Below are 21,136 nucleotides of genomic sequence, written 5' to 3' on the forward strand. Positions count from 1 at the left end.
AAGCAAAAGTTCTCAATGTACCAGAAATTTTACAATGTTACAATGGAATTACAGGGGGAAAAAATATCACTGACAATAAGTGAAGTGGGATGAGGGATCAGGGGTGGAAAATTATATTTAAAAAGGAAACATTTTTAAAGTTTCAGTTTCAGTTTGATACCCACATAATTTCAGCTGCTCAGAGAAGTTGCAACAGATTACACTACTAAGCAGATCATTATTAAATTATAACAGTTAAAGTTGATAAATTCTATTGGAATATTAACGCCAAGTTGAAACTAACTTAACAGTTTCACATTTAATAAACAATTTGAAACCAGTATACTTTGCTTACCATCAACTTTCTGCATCAGATATTGCCCCTAGACACACTGCATTGGAGAATTACTGTTACAATTTAAATTGTATATCAGTGACTTCCTCAGCTTGTAAGTTTTCTTCTTGATTAGCTACCAAAACATTGATCAATGTTAAAAAAAAAGGCATGGGTAGAAAACCAAAACATTGAGCTTAACAAGATGAGGCAAAAAGGCACTGGCCTTATAAACTCAGATGGTTTATGTAGAGGACATTTGAAACTGTAATTCTGAAGTAGGCTGCTATAGAACTACTTTGTAGCTTCCAGCAGAAAAGAGTAATTCTCAGGTTGAGATTCCACTTTTAGACCATAAGGTAGGAGCAGAATTAGGCCATTCAACCCATTGAATCTGCTGCTAATTTTGAGCTCTTAAATGCATATGCAAAGCACTAAAGTTAAATAGTTTCGTTAAAAACATTTCTAACTTAACAAGAAGTACAACAGAACTCTTAGCCTGAAATGATGCACCATGTGCCGACAATCCAATGGCACAAATTAGACCTTCAAAAGATCAACATTATCTACATAGGTACTTTTATATGCAAATATTATATTTGTCCAATCTTAAGGAATGGTGATCACACTGCAATTTTGTTGTATTCTATTAATTTATCTATTTATTCTACAGAATGACAGGGGATCCAATAGAAATAATTCAAGGTCATCAAAGGTATCAGTATAGCATAACCTGACTGACCTCAACATAGCACACTGAAGTTTAGGAGACAGCATGTGAATGAACAGAACAAATAGAAATATCCACACTGAGTAGGTCAAAGGACTCGCCCAAAAAGGAGGTAAGAGGTTGATATGTCAATAAATTTAAGAGAGTTACAGGGAGGCTTACTTATTTATTTAGAGATACAACGTGGAATGGGCCCTTCTAGCCCTTCAAGCCGTGTTGCCAGCAACCTACTGATTTAACCCCAGCCCAATCATAGAAAATTTTAGTTAACCTACTAGAATCGAACTTTATTGTCATTACGCAAGACAATGAGTTTGCAGTACTAACCGGTACATCTTTGGACTGTGGGAGAAAAAGAGAGCACCCAGAAAAACCCACACATTAACAGGGAGGCCATACAGACTCCTTACAAAGGACACTGGAATTGAACTCCAAGCTCCAACACCATGAGCTGTAAAAGCACTGTTCTACTGTGGCGAAAATCAATCAGATCATATAGATATCAAACTTTTGTTTTCTACTGTTAGCTGCAGATAACTGCACCAGAATAGTTTTACCAGTCAGGTCCACTTTTACAGTTCTTTAATTCTCAGACAGAGGTAGAAGCTGGCGAAGAGAGAAATGAAGTTTTAGAAATTCCAGAGATTGTAGAAAAGGAGATTAAAGACGGGACCAGCAATGCACTGCAGCATCTGGGGAGCAAAGTGTCCTTTGGGACATATAAATATAGCTGGTGAGAGAATTCAAATTGTATTAAAGATTTATTACACTGCAGTTGAAGCAAGGTTACAAGTTCAATCCATACTGGAACAATCCTAAGATCATGCTGGCTTTCAGCAACATTACAAAGGTTCAAACAATATAGAAACAAGTACTCTTACTATTGCAACACGCACTCAAAATGCTGGAGGAACTCAACAGGTCAAGCAGCATGAATAGATGATCGACGTTATGGGTCGAGACCCTCCTTCAGGACTCAGAAAAGGCAAGATGCCAGAATAAAAAGGTGGAGGAAGGAAAAGAGGCTAGCTGGAAAGTGACAGGTGAAGCCAGATGGGTGGGAAAGGTCAAGGGCTGGAGAAGAAGGAATCTAATAGACAAGCTCCCAGGAAGGACACATGGCTGCGGTAGGGGGTCTGGGTGGGTATATGGTTGAAGAGTCAGAAGGCAGCAAAGATACTCTTACTAATGCCCCAATCACTTAGAAGGGTAAATTGTGACCAAAATCTGAACACAGAAATGAAACCTTGATTAAGGCCAATTTGCATTTTCGCTACAATTTTAAAGCTTTAGCTTCATGTTGTATTTTTATTTTGCCACACCCTATTGCTCAGTTCCTTTCACTTTCTGTTCCAAAAAGCCATCAGTAATTAATTTGAAAACTGAAACCATAGGCTACGATTATTCTAATCTAACTCAGAAATTAATTCTGTGCACAGAACATTTTTCAGACTCTCCAAAAGTTGAAATTAAAAGCTTTGACTATGGATCTTTTTTAAACCCAGGCATATTTAAATCCCTTTTCAGAAGATAAATTAAAACCTTAAAGACAACCCAAAGAGCATGTGCAAGAACTCATACACAGAAACAACATTGGTCAACAATCCCTCATTAATTCTATTAATATTTTTATCTGGTCAACTTTTGCATTAAGTTGTCAAAATGGCTCTGTTGGAAACTGAATAAAAGCTGGAAGTAAAATAATTCAACAAGGTTCCAAGTGTGGAAGTTATTAGCAGTAGTAAGTTTTTACAGCACAGGCACACTCCCACAATTACAATTGCTTAATATAACAATAAGCAAGACCTAGACAGTTAAACTAATCCCATGATATGATAAATATACTGAAAATGGAGGACGAGTTGTTGGATATCTGGAAAGGTAACTAGCAATTACAAAGAAATGGCACTTTTGTAATATACGTAGATGAGAGATAGAAACATAGGGATTATTTTTCAGGAATTAATTTTTACAGCACAGCTCACTTTTTCCTCAAAACTAACTTGGTACCATAATGATTTTAGTACAACTATCTGCAACTTCCCATATAACTATTTTAAAGTCTATCTGCTTTTATTTCTTCTATGTAACATGGGATCTTTCCTATACTAAATTAACAATAAATCTTAGTGAAAGATATTCAATCAAAAATATAATCATCTCCCATACGCGCATTTCTTTTTCTCTTAATTGAGAATAATATTTAGCACTGTTTATTACCTTTGAAGTTTCAGAAGTAAAGGTTGGCAATGTGGAGCTGAACTGGAAAATTTTTACAATGTGAAGGAAGGGAATTATTACTCAAAGTTGAAATTAACAAACAATAAGAACATTTCTAAACAAAAAAGTGCATGAAATCACTGCATAAAATGTACAAAATAAAAACTTGTCTTCTGTAACTCTCCCAAATTTCAATTTTAAGTGTACAATCAGGCTCTCTGGAGTAATTCAAGATTAGGTTCTTAAAACCAGTTCTTTCCAGAAATTGTACTTTGTTTATGAATAATATTAACAATATTTTATTACAGAAAGCATAACTTGTACAATACAACCTCTAAATACCAATCATTTATTGTAATGGATTTCATGTAACAACATGCTCTTGTATTTTGGGAACCGTGGAAACGTGCTCAGAGAATTACTCAGTACATTTACCAGTATGTACAAGGACCGCCATCCCAATATTAAATTGGAAGATTGCTGTAATATATGCTTCCAAGTACCATTAACATATGTATTTTATAGTATCAATCCAACTACCAGAGTTTACAAACCTCCACCCACTGTACAGAATTAGTACACTTTTTCAATTTTGTCTAACAGAAAACCTAACAGCCAATTGTATACTTCAAGCTTCCACAAAGGGCACTGTAATAATACCCAGACATCTTCCTTTGGGTGGATGCAGTATCCAGTAACCCATTCCCCAATCCAGAAACTCCAGCACACAATTCGGCTAGCAATCTGGATGGCAATTTATATTAAATTTCTGGATTGGGTAAAGAGCACTAAATTTGATTCAGACAGGTTAAATCCATTGACTGAAAGTTTGTTCTCAAAATCTAGCTAAAAGTTTCCAGAAATTTTCATGGAATTATTTTTTAATTCGCTTAGACTAACATATTAAGTTACCAGATATATAATCGCTACTGATTTGGTAAAGCACAATGTCATAAAGACTTCATTCTTAGTTCACCGTTGCCTTGTCCACAGTCAGTTCTAAGATGAAACATACAGCTGGGGATGACATTTCTTCTGACTAAAAAAAGGTTCTGTACTCATCAGAAAGGAGCTTCTAAATAGGCACCCTCTATTAGCATCACCTGCTTTTTCTCCAATTGCTCATCGATCATTATAACTCATCCCTCTCCTTTAGTACACTCTTTCTTTCTTTCTTCCTCCCTCCCATTTTTATACTCACTCTATTCCTAACTTGCACACACACTTTCAGAAAGTTTTAAATTGAAAGTTATTCCCCTCAGGCAACAAATTTCACCACTCCCAACAAGGTTTCTTAAGATGTTTATAGCCAAGGACAGTAATGGAGATAAGCTCCTGCTCCCTATTAAATGCTCCCAATCCGTGCAACTCAAATAGCCTCTGACAACCAAATCCAGCTCCGGCACTTCACGTGCGGTTTAGCTACTAAGCCTGGCAGAACTGTTTCTACTGACAGGAGAAAGGGCAAAGGCTGGTTACTGATGCCTCAAAACCAGTCGCTTCAGGCAGATGGGGCTCATGAGTCACAGTTGGGAGCTCATCTAAAAGTAGGAAAACTCTGCACTGCCTTGCGGCTATACCCACTCATGGAGTAATAAACCCAGAGGGAAAACTCCGGAGCCAGAGTCCCTATGTTGAGTTCAACGCTGACCAAACATTCTTGCAATACTGCTGGGGCCAAATTGTATCGGGCTCTGCTATTCCTTTGGGTTCATCAGATGCATGGAGAGAGGGAGCTTGCTACGTTGGCAGCAGTTTGCTCTCCATATTGTACTGCCCAGGTCTGCATATCTAGACAGCTAGGATGCAACATCATTGGTCGACCCCAACAGACAAAGGTCTCACACCCAATTGAGTACAGAAGTCAGATTTATCACTACACGTCAAATGATTTTGTCAACAACTGATTCAGGTTGGTTCGATTTAACTGAAGCAAAAGATCAATATTGCTTCTCAAGTCAAGTTTATTGTCATTCAACCACATACATGTACACCGCCAAATGAAACGTTTTGTTACTCCGGACAAAGGTGCACAGCACGAAACATAAACCTCAAAAAAACACATTGAATTGAATTGACTTTATTTCTTACATCTTTCACATACATGAAGAGTAAAAATCTCTATGTTACGTCTCTATCTAAATGTGCAATCATAGTAATTCACAATAAATAGAACAGTCAATGTAATATAGGGTACACTCAAATCAACATGAGTTCATCAGCCTGATGGCTTGGTGGAAGAAGCTGTCCCGGAGCCTGTTGGTCCTGGCTTTTATGGGTGGTACTGCTTCCGGGATGGTAGCAGCTGGAACAGATTGTGGTTGGGATGACTTGGGTCCCCAATAATCCAACAGGCCCTTTTTATACACCTGACCTTGTAAATGTCCTGAATCACGGAAAGTTCACACCTACAGATGCGCTGCACTGTCCGCATCACTCTCTGCAGAGTCCTGCGATTAAGGGAAATACAGTTCCCATACCAGGCAGTGATTCAGCCAGTCAGGATGCTCTCAATTGTGCCCCTTTAGAAAGTTCTAAGGATTTGGGGGTCCATACCAAACTTCCTCAAGTCTCTGAGGTGAAAGAGGCGCAGTTGTGCCTTTTTCACCACACAGCTGGTGTGTACAGACCACGTGAGGGCCTCGGTGATATGGATGCCGAGGAACTTGAAGCTGTTTAACCTCTCAACCCCAGATCCATTGATGTCAATAGGGGTTAGCCCGGCTCCATTCCTCCTGTAATCCAGAACCAGCTCCTTTGTTTTTGCAACTTTGAGAAAGAGGTTGTTTTCTTGACACCACTGTGTCAGAGTCAGAGAGATGATTTCTTCCCCGTAGGCCACCGAGTTATTGCTTGAGATAAGACCAATAAATGTAGTGTCATTGGCAAATTTAAGTAGCAGATTGGAGCTGTGGATGGTGATACGGTCATGGGTATACAGAGAGTAACGGAAGGGACTCAGTTCGCAGCCCTGAGGGGCTCCTGTATTGAGAGTCAGAGGGTTGGAGCATCCTTCTTCTCCAGATTTGTAAGGACGGTATGTAGAGCAGTAGCAATTGCATCATCTGTCGATCAGTTGTGTCGGTAGGCGAATTGTAGGGGGTCCAGTTTGGGTGGTTGCAAGCTGCAGATGTAACCCTTGACCAGCCTCTCAAAGCATTTGCTTATTACTGAGGTGAGTGCGACAGGACACCAGTCGTTCAGGCATGTTACCTTGGTCTTTTTTGGTACAGGGACAATGGTGGATAATTTGAAGCAGGAGGGCACGCTACACTGGGAGAGGGAGAGATTAAAAATGTCAGTAAACACATCTGCCGGTTGCGCTGCGCACATCGTGAGTACTCGCTCTGGGATGCTATCTGATCCCGCAGACTTATGACTACCCACTCATTGGAAACATCTGCGCACCTCAGCCTCAGAGATGACCAGGTTGCAGATTATAGCAGTGGCTTTCCTCGGACACTCAGAGTTACTGACATCGAACCAAGCATAAAAGCAATTGAGCTCATCTGGGAAAGAGGCTGCGATGTTGGCGGCACCAGAACGTTTAGCTTTGATGTCTGCAATGGTATGCAGCCCTCGCCACAAGTCACGTGTGCTATTCTTTGTGAATCATGACTCAATCTTCTCCCTATATTGTTTTCTCAGCCTCGATAGCTTTGTGCAGATCATAGTTGCTTTTCTCGAGCTCCAGATGATCGCCAGTGTTGTACGCTCCATGTCACGCTGTAAGTGCTGCTCGCACGGAACCATTGATCCAGGGTTTCTGATTCAGGAAGACTGCAACAAGGAACTCATAAATTTTCCTTGCTAAAGTCACTTTTAGCCAAAAGGGCTTTGCATCCATGGATACAACTGGAAATATTTCTGCTGTGAATCTGTTCCAATTTCCACACTGAATACATTCCGATTTCCTCAAATCAACTTGTTTAGATAAAAGTACTTAAAACACTGCATACCAGAAATAAATTAGAAAACATTTGCCTACAAAGCTCTATCGATGATTTGGGTTTGAATTTCTCCAAGTTAGATAATTAAGTAAACTCAGTCTTCTTAACATCGTTTTATTACTAGGTAATTTTAGATAAGAATCAAATTTTGACTAGCCACTACAGAGTTGAATCATGCAGAACAATATACTCCTGGTGATTCTGCAATTGGCTCTGAATCCACTGCAATTCTACTCGCAGCCTTGAACAGATTTCCAACTAAAAAGCTATCTTTTATTACAACTGAGACTAATGTGTACAACTAGACTTTAATAATGATACTTGACTGAGGAGCAGAAGTTAATTGCCCTATCTTACGGAATTAATAATCACACATCAGCGTTTTCTCCCCATCCCACAACTACCAGAAAGGTGCTAAAATATTAGTAATTATTATCCCTTTTAATTAGCCAATTATTGAACTGGTAAAATGCCATTAGACATGGAGGGTGGGTGCTGTGGATTTATGGCTATTATTAGTACACATATAACTGACACGGGGCATAATCACTAATCAGCAGGTCTAGGATGAGCAGCATAGGTCTAAGAGGTGATCCTGGTATCACCCACGAGAAAATAAGGCCAAAATCAGCATAGTTTCCCTTAAAAAACCATGCCTGACAAATCTGTTGGAATTCTTTGAGGAAATAAAATGCAAGATAGACAAAGGAGAGTCAGTGGATGGTGCATTCTGACTTTGATGGTGTCAAAGTCAGAATGCCTTTGACAAGGTGCCGCACACGAGGCTGATTAACAAGATAAGAGCCCATGGCACTACATGGATATAAGATTGGCTGACTGTCAGCAGGCAAAGAATGGGAGTAAAGAGGGCCTTACTGTTTGGCTGCTGGTGATTAGCGGCATTCCACAAGGTTGGTGTTGGGACCGCTTCTCTTCATGTTGAATTTCAATGATACGGATGACAGAATTGACGGTTTTGTGGCCAAGTATGCAGACAATGTGAAGGTAGGTAGAGGGGCAGGTGGTACTGAGGAAGCAGGGAGTCTGCAGAAGAACCTGGACAGATTGGGAGAATGGGCAAAGAATTGAGTTGAGTTGAATTGACTTTATTAATTACATCCTTGATATACATGAGTAAAAATCTTTACGTTATGTCTCTGCCTAAATGTGCAATGTGCAATTTATAGTAAATTATAATATGTTATAATATGTAAATTATAGTATGTTTTCGACCTGAAACGTCGACTGCACTTCTTCCTAGAGATGCTGCCTGGCCTGCTGCATTCACCAGCAACTTTTATGTGTGTTGCATAATAAATAGTATGTACAATAGAAAAGGCAGATCGATATAGTGTAGGGAAGTGTGTGGTCATGCACTTTGGTAGAAGAAATAGACATAGACACTTATCTAAACGGGAAGAAAATCCAAAAATCAGAAGTGCAAAGGGACTTGGGAGTTCTTGTGCAGGATTCCCAAAAAACTAACTTGCAGGTTGAGCCAGTGATAAGGAAGGCAAATGTTAGCATTCATTTTGCGAAGATTAGAACACAAAAGCTAAGATGTAATGCTGAGGTTTTGTAAGGCATTGGTCAGACCATACTTGGAGTGCTGAGAGCAGTTTTTAGGCCCCTTATCTAAGAAAAGATGTGCTGGTATTGGAGAGGGTCCAGAGGAAGTTTACAAGAATGACTCTGGGAATGAAAAGAATGGATACAGAGGATGTCGGGCAGATGTTTCCGATAAGTGTGTGAGTCTAAGACAAGAGGACACAGCCTCAGAATAGAGGGACATTCATTTAGAGCAGAGGATGAGGAGGAATTTATTTAGCTAGAGTAGTGAATCTGTGGAATTCACTGGCACAGATAACCTTGGAGGCCAAGACAATTAAAGTGCAGGCTGATAAGTTCAAAACAAAATTTATTATTGAAGTACATTTATGTCACGATCTAGAACCATTTTCTTGTGGGCATACTCAATAAATCCATTATAGAATAATAACCATGATAAAAATCAATGGAAGACCGCACCAACCTGGGCGTTCAAACAACGCGCAGAAGACAACAAACTGTGCAAATGCAAAAAGAGAGAAATAATAAAAATAACTAAATAAACAATAAATATCACAGAAATGAGATGGCGAGTCCTTTGATTAGTCAGAGCATCAAAGGTTACGGGGAGAAGGCAGGAGAATGGGACTGAGAGGGATAATAAATCAGCCATGAGGGAATGCTAGAGCAGACTCAATGTGCAGAATAGCCTAATTTTGCTCCCATGTCTTAATAGCCTTATGGTCTTTTAATGGAAGGCACTTAAGTAGTGGATCATTAACTGGGGTCTCCTACATCCAACCGCCGTAAAACAAGATACAGACAGACAGACAGGGGTCTCCTACAAGTAGGATCAAGGAGATGCCTTGATCCTTAGGGTTGTAAAGATCACTTTCCCTCTCCAATTCCTTTCCCACTATCCTTTTTTCTCCCAACTACCATATCAAAACAGTCCATCTTCCTCTTCCACCCCTACTCACTACTCAGGCTCCACCCCTCTATATTCCTACCTCTGCCATCTTCATTGCCTACCACCCCCCCCCGCCAACAACCACACACATCCAAACACACACATACCACCCAAAGTTTGAAATTCAAATTAAAGTTTATTATCAAAGTACATATATGTCACCAAATACAATCCTAAGATTCATTTTCCTCCGGGCATGCTCAGCAAATCTATAAAATAGTAACTATAACAGGATCAATGAACAATTAACCAGAGTTCAGAAGACAACAAATTGTGCCAATGCAAATCTAAATAAATAGCAATAAATAACCAGAACACGAGATAACGAGGTAAAGTCCTTAAAGTGAGATCATTGGTTGTGGGAACATCTCAATAAGTGGACAAGTGAGTGTAGTTATCCTCCTTCGTTCAAGAGCCTGATGGTTGAAGACTAGTAGCTGTTCTTGATCCTGGTGGTGGGAGTTCAGAGGCTTGTACCTTCTAACTCTTGGCAGCAGCGAGAAAATAGCATTATCTGGGTGGTGGGGATCTCTGATGATGGACGCTGCTTTCCTACGACAGTGTTTCATGTAGATGTGTTCAATGGTTGGGAGAGCTTTACCCGTGATGGTAAACTCGCCACTCCACACATCGCATCCAAGCACTCCATTTCCCCACCCCACAGATGCTGCCCGGCCCTCTGAGTTCCTCCAACGGTCTATTTTTAATCCAGATTCCATCACCTGCAGTCTCTTGAGCCTACATCTATCCTTACTCCCACCTCTGCAATCTTGATACACCCTTTCCACGTCTACGCCTTCATAGTCCCTCACCTACCCCTTTTCATCTCGCCAGTAGCCCTCCGAGATCCCACTTCTACCTCCTAAACCCAGACCTCCCCCTCCAAGGCATTCCCTGCCCCTCCCCCTCCCCCTCATTCCTCCCCTCCCCGCCTACCAGTCCCCCAATCCCTCACACCTCCACCAACTCAGAGCCCCTCCTCAGAGCAGCGCTCCACCCCCTCGCCTCCTCCCACCCAGCAACCCACAGGTTCCCTTCGTGCCCCCTCCTCCCTCCCTAAACTCCTCACAGCCATTTGGCCCAAACTCACCGTAAACCTGGGCTCCCGCAGAATCTTCTGGAAGTATCTCCGCTCTTACTCGCGCTGCTGGCTATCCCATTGACTTCCGAGGGTTCCGATCCCGCTATTTCTCTTAAGGATCTTCTCTCCTTGCTCCGCGACGCGAAACGGGCCAGAGAATTCGCCAAAAAACTTTCTCGCCGACCATCACAACACAACACAACTCCGCCACAGAGCAACGCCCTCTGCCCTGACAGTGTATCCTATTGGTTTCCGATCCAAAGCCTTCGGTACAGATTCAAAATGTAATTGGATAGAACAAATGTCCATCAGTCCGTTAGACTTCTGTAAATGGATCAACATCACATCGATCAATAGTTCCGCCTCTTCTTTTAGGTGAATGGACATTAGAGAAGTCACTCAAAGAACCTGCCCGCCTACTCTCTCGTCGCTATTACTTCATCCAAAATTCGACATGGAATTGGCCAACTGAGTTGACAATCAAAACACCACTACATAAGGTCGACCTGCCTTGTTGTATTTTAATTGGATAATTTTAATGGCAATCAAACATTCTTTACCCTGTTTTGCGTGTGTTCTTCTTTTCATTGGCCGACTCTAACATTACCTCACTCGAAGCTCTCGAGCCAAAAGGTATGCACTGCCGTCCATCAAAAACAAAAATAACCCGCCCCAAACGTGTCTCGTGGCCAAGCCAGTGGAACAGGATTGGTTGAAGGAAACGTCCATCCGAGGAGTACCGCCCTCCATGCTGTTTGCTGCTGTTTACCTTCTTTCTGGGCCTTATAATGGCAGCGGACTAGGTCTTAAGTGATTGTTTTTCGACGTCTAAATTCAAATTTCTGCCCAGCAGACCAGAAGAGGGCAGTGGCTAATAAAAATTTACTTGCAAAACTCCGATTTGCGAGAGCTTCGCACCAATTTAATTATCTCTTTAATGCCCTTTAAACCCAAGGCTCTAAATTAAATATATTGTGTCTCAGCTTAGTGAACCAGCAAAAGCAATGCGGAAGGTAGGATTTAGAAATAATAAAATGTAAATAAAATAATACAGTTTACTAATTTCTCTTTAAATCTAGGAATATTGAATATTATTGAATAATAATAGAGATTCTTGTTCGTCGACAGTACCTATCATGCCATTCCAAAGTAATTCACTGGTAATAAAGTGCTATTTGAGGTGTAAAACTGCTGTAAGGTACACCACATCGAATTTCAACAGTCGAAGATTCCAGAAACAGCAGGCAACCTTTTTTAGCAACGTGAGTTTATGGATGGGTTTCAGCCCTAGACCAAGTCCTCTGATCTTTCTCTTAGTTCCACCTGCTAGAAACCATCAGTTGAATGCAGTACTCCTTGATAGTTCACAACACCAGCCTAAATGAAGTTTCGAAAGAGGGAGGGAACACTTATGATTCAGAGGTAAGAAGAGCACCATAGTTATGACATAATGCTAAAGTACATACATGGATCGGTAGATGCCATTTGAAAGTGGTAGAATATATTGAAAGTGAAGTACAGAGTGTGGTTCCCCACACGGTATAAAATAAGAACATGAAATGATTAAAAAGCAGATACTGAAAATCTGAAATAAAAATCAAAAATGGGAGAAACATTCATCAGGTCAGGCATCATTGGTCTAATATTCATTCAAGGAATGTGGGTTTCATGGGCTGAGCCAGCATATAACTGCCTGTCCAAAGGTGCCTTTGAGAAGGTGAGCTTCAGTCCTTGAGGAGTGGGCATACCCACTATGCTTCTAGGATGAGTTCCAGCATTTTGCCCCAGCGTAATGGTGATACATTTCCAAGTCAGGAAGGTCTGTGGCAGTGGCCGTGAAAAAAAAAATAACCTTTCGGATCTGGTGCCCTTGTCAGAAAGATTCCAAAATTGTAGAGGATTGGTAAACTATTTTTTTAAATGGTCATATTTAAAGCCAATTTTAAAGTCAAGCCATTTAAAAAGCTAAAATTAATTTATGATTAGCACTGGAATAATAGTATTTTGGTATGCCGCAGTTTTTTAAAAAACTGAAAGCTAATTTCCCATATTTTCCAAAAAAGGCATAATTATTCATAGATGATATTGGTTAGATCACAACTATAATCTATTGTGGCCAATTCTGGTCTTCAAATTTTTGGAAGGACATGGAGGTCTAAAGTGAGTGCACAAGAGATTTGTAGAGTAGGTCTAAGAATGGGATATTTTAGCTACAATTAGATTAGAGAAACAGGAATTGTTCTCTTTGGTGCATAGGAGGTTCAGCGGAGATTCAATGGAGGTGAAAAAAAATAATGGGTTCGGATAAAGTAAAAGGAATATTTCTTCCACTATTGAACGTTCGAGGACCGAGTAGTATTGATTAAACAAATGGGGACAAAAGATACCAGAATAGGAAGCATTCGCAATAACTCTTTGTGCAGATAATGCCTGATCCACTGAGTGTTTCCAGAATTTTCTGTTTTTTAATTTCAGATTTCCAACATTTTTTTTTCCTGTCAATCATGAACAGCATCTCAGTGATGCTTCTCTAATAAACTAAACCTTGTGAGTGATCATTGATGTCTTTTGACTGAAGCAACATACCAGTTCCCATTAAATAAAACGTGCACAACGATGTAGAAAATGTCTGTGTGAATGCAGGCATATAACATAAATGCTTGATTACTATCTGACAGGAATTCACAAAGTAACAACTTTCACACATAACTTTCCCTCTAGTTCAGAATCGGTTTTAATATCATCGGCATGTGTTGTAAGATTTGTTAACTTTGCGGCAGCAGTACAATACAATACATAATAATAGAGAAAAAAGTTGTGAATTATATATATAAAATAGTTAACTTAAATAAGTAGTGCAAAAAAGTAGAAATAAAGAAGTAGTGAAGTGGTGTTCATGTCCATTCAGAAATTGGATGGAGGAGGGGAAGAGGCTCTTCCTGAATATTGAGTGTGTGCCTTCACACAAAACAGTTCGCCTGTGGTCTGTCTAGAACTTGTTAAGAATGAAACATTTGCTTTTATTGATTCTATTCTTGAGATACCTGCCCAGTAATTGTTCCTCTGCTCTCTAGAGAAGCATCCTTTCACTCCCAACTATGACTTGTTAGGAATTACTCCTTGCCTACAAAGATTGGGTCATTTGGCCTGGTGAGTTTATCTCCCAATTTAAACTATGGTCTGAAATAGATTAAACCTCACAGTCAATCTTTGCCCTACCCTTTGCTTCAGCCACTGCTTTATTATCTCGAAAATCTAAAAATTGCAGATGCTGGTATTCTGAAGTCGACACAGAATTACTCAACAAGTCAGGCAGCATTTGTGAACAGAGAAACAAAGTCAAACTTCCAGGTTAAAGGCACTTTCTCAGATCTGCAGAAAGTGAAACTGTTGACATTTCCTCTTGTCCTGACCTACTACTTCACAAGCTTCTGCATCCAGCATATAATTCTTTGTAACTTCCATCATCTCCAACAGGATCCCACCATCAAGCACATCCCACCGCCCCCCCCCCCCGACTTACCACTTTCCGCATGGATTGTAGGCTACGCAACTCCCTTGTCCACTCACCCCTCCCCACTGATCTCGCTATGGGCACTTCCTTGCAAGCGAGAATAAGTGCTACACCTCCTCCCTCACTACCATTCAGGGCCCCAAACAGTCCTTCCAGCTGAGGCGACACTTCACCGGCAAGTCTGTTGGGGTCATCTACTGTATCCGATTCTCCTAGAGTGGCCTCCTGTACATCGGTGAGACCCAACGTAGATTAGGGCATCGCTTCGTCGAGCACCTTCAATCCATCTGCCATAAAAGCCTGGATTTCCCAGTGACAACCCAATTCTTCTTCCCATTCCCATTCCAACATGTCCTCCTCTACTGCTTCAATGAGGTCACACTCTGGTTGGAGGAGCAACACCTCATATTCCATCTGAGTAGCCTCCAAGCTGATGTGATGGCATGAACTCCAATTTCTTGAACTTCGGGTAATTACTGCCTGCCCCCTCACCATTCTCCATTCTTGTTTACCTCTCACATCTCCTTGCCTGCCCATCACCTCCCTCTGGTGCTCCTTCCCCTTCCCTTTCGTCAATGGTCTTTTGTCCTCTCCCATCAGATTCCCCCTTCTCCAGCCCTTTATCTCTTCCACCAATCAACTTACCAGCTCTTTACTTCATCCCCTCACCCTCTCCTGGTTTCACCTATCATCTACCACCTTAGACCATAAGATATAGGAGCTGAATTAGGCCATTTAGACCATTGCTTCTACTCTGACATTTCATCATGGCTGATCCAATTTTCTCCTCAGTCCCAATATCCTGCCAATTCCCTGTATCCCTTCATGCCCTGACCACTCAAGAATCTATCAACCTCTGCCTTAAATATACATAAAGACCTTTGCCTTCAAAACTGCCTGTGGCAAGAATTCCACTAACTCACCACTCTCTGGCTGCAGAAATTCTTCCTCATCTCTGTTCTAAAAGGACGCCTCTCTATTCTGAGGCTGTGTCCTCTGGTCTTAGACTCTCCCACCACAGGAAACATCTTCTCCACATTCACTCTATCAAGGCCTTTCACCATTCGATAGGTTTCAATGAGGTCACTGCTCATTCTTCTGAATTCTAGATAATACAGACCCAGAGCCATCAAACGCTCTTCATATGACAAGCCATTCAATCCTGGAATAATTTTCGTAAGCCTCCTTTGAACCCTCTCCAGTTTCTCCATTTTCAGCATATCCTTTCTAAGACAAGGGCCCCAAACCTGCTCACAATACTCCCAAGTGAGGGTTCACCAGTGATTTATAAAGTCTCAACATTACATCTTTGCTTTTATATTTCTATTTGAAGTGAATGGCTGCATTGCATTTGCCTTCCTCACCACAGACTCGATCTGCAAATTAACCTTTAGGGAATACTGCGCAAGGACTCCCAAATTCCTTTGTGCCTTAGTTTTTTTTTGCATTTTCTCTCCATTTAGAGAATAGTCAACCCTTTCATTTCTTCTAGCAAAGTGCGTGACCATTCTCTTCCCGACACTGTGTTCCATCTGCCATTTCTTTGTCCATCCTCCTAATCTGTCTAAGTCCTTTCTTTCTTTATTAATCTTTTTATTGATTTAAAAGGAGCATAAATACAATCAAGAGGAGAATTATCTCAAACATATATATCAGTAACAATATAAACCGAAATTAAGATAGACATTTTCAAAATCATAGGTATTGTTAAACTAGTATAAAATATATAATAAAAAATGGAAATAACAATTCTCCTCTTATCAGTTTATGATGAGAAAAGAAAAAACATTGGGTTTTAAATGAAAAGGAAACCCCCCCCACTACACTATAGGGAAAAAAAAACAAAAAAAAGGGACTGGGCAGTCCATTTTGAGGATAGGACCAAAAAAAAGAAAGAAAGACTTTCTGATCAAATCTAAAACTTCGGGAAAAAAAAGATTGAAAGAGTAGTAAATCAAATTAAATGCAAATATTGGATAAAAGGTCGCCAGATTTGCTCAAATTTAAAGGATGTATCGAATGTCCGACTTCTTATTTTCTCTAAACTTAAACAGGATATAATGGAGGAGAGCCAATAAAAGACCGTAGGTGGATTAGAATCCTTCTACTTCAATAAAATGGCTCTCCTAGCCAGTAAGGTCGAAAAGGCTATCATACGTTGTCATCTGTCCCTCTGAAATCTTTGACAATCCTCTACACTATCTACAACACCACCAACCTTTGTGTCGTCTGCAAACTTGCCAACCCACCCTTCTACCCCCACATCCAGGTCGTTAATAAAAATCACGAAAAGTAGAGGTCCCAGAACAGATCCTTGTGGGACACCACTAGTCACAATCCTCCAATCTGAATGTACTCCCTCCACCACCACCCTCTGCCTTCTGCAGGCAAGCCAATTCTGAACCCACCTGGCCAAACTTCCCTGGATCCCATGCCTTCTAATTTTCTGAATAAGCCTACCGTGTGGAACCTTGTCAAATGCCTTACTAAAATCCATACAGATCACATCCACTGCACTACCCTCATCTATGTGCCTGGTCACCTCCTCAAAGAATCCTATCAGGCTTGTTAGACACAATCTGCCCTTCACAAAGCCATGCTGACTGTCCCTGATCAGACCATGATTCTCTAAATGCCTATAGATCCTATCTCTAAGAATCTTTTCCAACAGCTTTCCCACCACAGACGTAAGGCTCACTGGTCTATAATTACCCGGACTATCCCTACTACCTTTTTTGAACAAGGGAACAACATTCGCCTCCCTCCAATCCTCCGGTACCATTCCCGTGGACAATGAGGACATAAAGATCCTAGCCAGAGGCTCAGCAATCTCTTCTCTCGCCTCGTGGAGCAGCCTGGGGAATATTCCGTCAGGCCCCAGGGACTTATCTGTCCTAATGTATTTTAACAACTCCAACACCTCCTCTCCCTTAATATCAGCATGCTTCAGAACATCAACCTCACTCATATTGTCCTCAGCATCATCAAGTTCCCTCTCATTGGTGAATACCGAAGAGAAGTATTCATTGAGGACCTCGCTTACTTCCACAGCCTCCAGGCACATCTTCCCACCTTTATCCCTAATCGGTCCTACCTTCACTTCTGTCATCCTTTTTTTCTTCACATAATTGAAGAATGCCTTGGGGTTTTCCTTTACCCTACTCGCCAAGGCCTTCTCATGCCCCCTTCTTGCTCTTCTCAGCCCCTTCTTAAGCTCCTTTCTTGCTTCCCTATATTCCTCAATAGACCCATCTGATCCTTGCTTCCTAAACCTCATGTATGCTGCCTTCTTCCTCCTGACTAGATTTTCCACCTCACTTGTCACCCATGGTTCCTTCACCCTACCATTCTTTATCTTCCTCACTGGGACAAATTTATCCCTTACTCGAAGGGCCGAATGGCCTACTCCTGCACCTATTTTCTATGTTTTCTACGTTTTCTATCCCACAAGAGATCTCTAAACATCGACCACATGTCCATAGTACATTTCCCTGCAAAAACATCATCTCAATTCACACCCGCAAGTTCTAGCCTTATAGCCTCATAATTTGCCTTTCCCCAATTAAAAATTTTCCTGTCCTCTTTGATTCTATCCTTTTCCATGATAATTATAAAGGCCAGGGAGCGGTGGTCGCTGTCCCCCAGATGCTCACCCACTGAGAGATCTGCGACCTGACCCGGTTCATTACCTAGTACTAGATCTAGTATGGCATTCCCCCTGGTTGGCTTGTCCACATACTGTGACAGGAATCCATCATGGACACACTTAATAAATTCTGGTGTTGGAATTAATCAGGTGCCAATCAATATTAGGGAAGTTAAAGTCACCCATGATAACAACCCTGTTATTTTTGCACCTTTCCAAAATCTGCCTCCCAATCTGCTCCTCTTAAATGATGTCTGATCTCTGTACCCACATACCATTACCATAATTGCTACTGGTAACATTTCTTCAGTCCAACGACGCCAACAAGTAGCTCTTTTACGGTTTGTAATACGTCTCCACATCTGACAGAGCTCTGCTGTGTATACCATTAGCAGCTTTTACTTCAAAATTCAAAGTAAATTTATTATCAAAGTACATTAATGTCACCATGTACAACCCTGAGATTCATTTTCTTTTTGGCCTACTCAATAAATATGTAGAATAATAACCATGGGAGAATCAATGAAAGACCACTAATTTGGGCAGTCAACCAGCGTGGAGAAGACAACAAACTGTGTAAATACAAAAAGAAAGAAATAATAGTAATAAATAAACAATAAATATTGAGAACATGAGATGAAGAGTTCATGAAAATGAATCCTTTGGTTGGGGAAACAGTTCAATGATGGGACAAATGAAGCTGAGTGAAATTATCCCCTATAGTTCAAGAGCCTGATGGTCAGGGGATAATACCTGTTCCTGAATCTGGTGGTGTAGGTCCTGAGTCTCCCGTACCTTCTTCCTGATGGCAGCAAGATAGTTCATTGCTCCAATATCTTCTACAGACAAGTCTGCATATACAGACAGCACCTTCTTATCAGCAAATCATTGAACAACAGTCCTTTCTGTGTGAATGTTTCCTTGCTTCATCTGATCCAGCCAACACTACACCAACGAAAAGTCCTTGATCCAAAATATTGTCTCTGCTTCTCTCCCCAACTGATCCTGAATGATCAGCTGAACACTTCCAGAATCCCCTGGTTTTCATATTTCCAGTCCTTCCAGTTATTTTTGTTCTAATACTTAAATCACTTCCACTCAATCAACTGTCACAGTTTTTCAAGTATTTCACTTGGCCAGGGCAAGAAATTGCTTAGAAGATGGACGAACCCTAGAAAGAACTGCACCACAGCAAAATTTGTTGGGTCTGGTATCTGCTTCATGGTGTTCACTTTTGCTGGATCTCACTTCAGATCATTTCTGCCAATCAAGTGACTCATGAAAGTGGTGTTCTTCACCCAGAACTTCAAAATTTAGTTGTTCAGTATTCCACAGATTTTCCCTTCATCTGCTTCTAGTCATGGACTCATTCTGCCTTTTGTCCTGTTTGTCCTTCTACAAAGACCAATTCATCATTTCCCATGATTTTTACTCCATTGAGACCTTCCCATACACCATCCAGCTTTGCTAGAATTCCTCTCGTGCCATGTTGGTTCCAAATAGCAGTCATCTCCAATGATTTAAAATGATATGTGGCACTAGGCTAAGTATGTACTTCTCTTGCATTCTCCACATCCAATGCATTGAAAATTTTTCCCTCTTCTCAGCTCTATCAGAAAATCTTTCATAGCTTCATGGCTACTATTCTGAGCCCTTTTAAGATCTCTTGAACCCAACCGAATTCTCAGCTTGCTACTTTATATTGTAACACACACCAAATGAGAAAATGGGGAGCAAGTCTATGTATTAGGGCCACTGTCACTGTTTTAGTCAGTGACTCGGCCTCTTCTTTGAATTTATCCTTGATAGCCACTGATACAGGTGAGAGCATACTGCCACTGCTTCTCCTTACTATTTTCTTTATGGATACAGCACAGTAACCGATGTACCAATGTACCCCCGCCGCCCAATTACATCCATGTTACCAATTAACCTACTCACCTTTAAGTCTTTGGAGTGGGGGATGAAGCCCAAAGGGTCATGGGGAGAACATACAGGCTCCTTACAGACAGTGGCGGGATCGCTGGCGCTGTATTAGTGTTACACTTACCGCTACACTACTGTGCTGCCCGTGCTCAGTTAGGATTTGATAGCATTTGCTTTCCAGTGTCTCTGCTGCACTACAGGGATGTGCATGGTTACCTGTGAGGCTGAAATCATGGATAGGATTGAATCAATCTTCATTAGCCTACAAAGCCATACAGAAATTACTCCCAAGAATCTTTGGACATCTTTCCAGTTTACTACATTTTTACAATCATTACAATTTTAATAAAACTACATTGTTACAAAGATTCTCATGAATCTTTGGGTTCACTACCTTCACAGGGCTTGTCCCAGCTGATCTGGTACACTTGACTATATGGATTTAACTACTTTTCTTTGAAATAGATGGGTTGCCTCAGGAGGACATCACATATCACTTTGGAATCAAGTTGAAATGTTACTGACACAAGAGGTTCCGCAGGTGCTGGAAATCCAGAGCAACACACGCACAAATGCTGGAGGAACTCAACAGGTCATGCAGCATCCATGGAAAGGAATAAACAAATGATGTTTCAGGCTAAAATTCTATATCGGGACTGGAAAGAAAGGGGGAAGAAAGAGATTAAGAAAGTGGGGAGGGGAAAGGGAAATGGCAGTAGTTGTCCTTGCACCAACATCTTGGATAGTTCCTTCTAATGGGTGTTCCTTTCACACAATTGACCTCATATGGCACCAGATGCATTGCTTTCAATTGGTGTTCCAAATCTGACCTACAAAGGCATCTCATCTACTGCATGGACTTCATTGTCCTCCCTCTTTCCATTTTCAAATACATATTGCACAGATCCAACCAAGGAATATCATTTTCAAACAGCTATATTGCTGAAAACAATACTTTCAACTTTTAGAAAGGCCAATACCTTCTATATTTTGACCAGCACTTTGATGCGTATAGTACTGTTATTGGCCATCCAACATCGCTAGTCTCCTCTGCTTTGCATATCTGTGTCTGTTTTTCTGGGATTAACTTTTGCCACATCCTACAATAATCTGCAGAATTATAAGTATTTTTTATTTGTATATGTTTTATTTATTTAGAGATACAGAACAGGTCCATCCAGTCCAACAAGCCCGCGCCACTCAATTACATCCATGTGACTAATTAACCTACTAACCCG

The 21,136-nt window shown here is 40.9% G+C and overlaps 1 protein-coding gene across 4 annotated transcripts in view; it reads right to left on the minus strand.

Moving 5' to 3' along the window:
- LOC140204795 (trinucleotide repeat-containing gene 6B protein-like) overlaps nucleotides 1-11,031 on the minus strand; it is a 210,621-nt gene extending 199,590 nt beyond the window's left edge. For all 4 annotated transcript variants that reach the window (XM_072271599.1, XM_072271600.1, XM_072271597.1 and 1 more), the window contains exon 1: nucleotides 10,822-11,031. The gene's annotated coding sequence lies outside the window, so the exon portion shown is untranslated. The remainder of the gene's footprint in view (nucleotides 1-10,821) is intronic.
- Between the last annotated feature and the right edge of the window lie 10,105 nt (nucleotides 11,032-21,136).

Source organism: Mobula birostris, chromosome 11 (assembly GCF_030028105.1).
Source record: "Mobula birostris isolate sMobBir1 chromosome 11, sMobBir1.hap1, whole genome shotgun sequence".
NCBI lineage: Eukaryota > Metazoa > Chordata > Chondrichthyes > Myliobatiformes > Myliobatidae > Mobula > Mobula birostris.